The sequence below is a fragment of the Pinus tabuliformis genome, chromosome X (assembly GCF_031772625.1).
Source record: "Pinus tabuliformis cultivar Carrire ecotype Pingquan chromosome X, CPIR1, whole genome shotgun sequence".
Lineage (NCBI taxonomy): Eukaryota > Viridiplantae > Streptophyta > Pinopsida > Pinales > Pinaceae > Pinus > Pinus tabuliformis.
Genome location: NC_142308.1, coordinates 23,746,454 through 23,748,022, shown reverse-complemented (window position 1 = coordinate 23,748,022; position 1,569 = coordinate 23,746,454).

Below are 1,569 nucleotides of genomic sequence, written 5' to 3'. Positions count from 1 at the left end.
TAAAAAATTATGCAAAACAAAAACGTTTACATAAAAATTTACTCAACTTTTACCTTGGAAAAACCTATTGTGGAGAGAAACCAACAAAGAGGGATTTTATTAGGCCTCAAAGAATAAATCAAGAAAATATTACAACAACAGTTCCAAAGAATTTACATCCAAGAACAACCCTATAAAAATCGCCCTTCTCCTCTTCACAGTACGATCCAAGAAATGAACTCTACCTTCATAGCATATGACCCAATTCTCTTTATTGAACTCATCCCAGGACACAACCTCTCCCCAACAAATATCTCGACCTCTCTCTCCTGCAAACTCAACATGGGCATGCCCCCTTTGTTTAGCAGATGATGCCTTAAACAAGGCCCCTCTCTCTTTGTGAACTCATTCCCTTCTCCTAAGCTACTTGACCTTCCTTCTTCTCACCCAAATTGGCCCTCTTCTCTCTTACTCAATGTGATAGCCAAGTTGTGTCTTTCACCCACTCATTCCAACAATTTGTAATTTCCCTCATAATCCTATTTCCTCCTTGAGATCTTTAAAGAAAAGATCGAAGGCCAAAATTTGATCTTATCACTTTCTTTTGATTTGGTCAAAAAATAAATATTAATCTCCAAAGTTATAAACTTTAGTAGTCTAAGTTACAAAGCCCATAATAATTAATTAAATTAATTATCATGCTTTTCCTAAGTTTGGACTTAGGAATAATTTTAAAAATGCTAAAATACGTAAATTTTCAAGATATCTTTTGCATGCCTAGTCATGAGGCCTAAGAAGAGACACCTATCCGAGCTATAATTTTAACAGAGACACCCAAATATTTGTTATTGACCTATTATTGGAGTGAATCACTCACAAGATTCTATTTTTGTGGTGATGAAACTCGAGATTATATAAATATTATCAACTTATACATGCAAATTATTATGCCACATGAATCTTTTTAACAATAATCTCCAATGGAAATTGTAAACTCATCATGGCTTTGCTTTTCAAATATTTTAGTGGAATATTTGTGATTTCTTTTGAAGTGATAATGTTGTATAATTATCAATTTGGTTTAACAATTCGATAATATTTCTTGGCAATGGATTTGATACCATTGTGTTCTTGTTCCTAGATTTTCTAGGTTTATCTTCCTTTAAAATTTCCTTGCATACAACACATTCTCCTTTCAATAGCTAGAGATGGTATTGCCAATTTGGACGGGAAACCTGTATAGTAGATACTAATTGGATTCCAAAATTTATTCACCCTTTGAATTTAGAACTACGCTAGACTTAGTATTTCTTCAACTTTTAGTAGAGTAATTTCTCTTCAATGTAATTTCAAATTTTTAAATGGCCAAAATCTAGTTGTAGTCAAAGGCATAGATATTAGAGAAACTTTGATAAAATGAATATGGCCAAAAGCTAAGTCAAATGGGGCCTAGAAGATGTGGCCAAAGGCCAAAATCAACACATGGATATGTACCAAGTGATATGAACAATAGTTCATTTACTAAGACATACTTGGTTGAAATCCATGTAGGATAAATAATCTTTATTTGATAGTGGTTAATGCATTCAA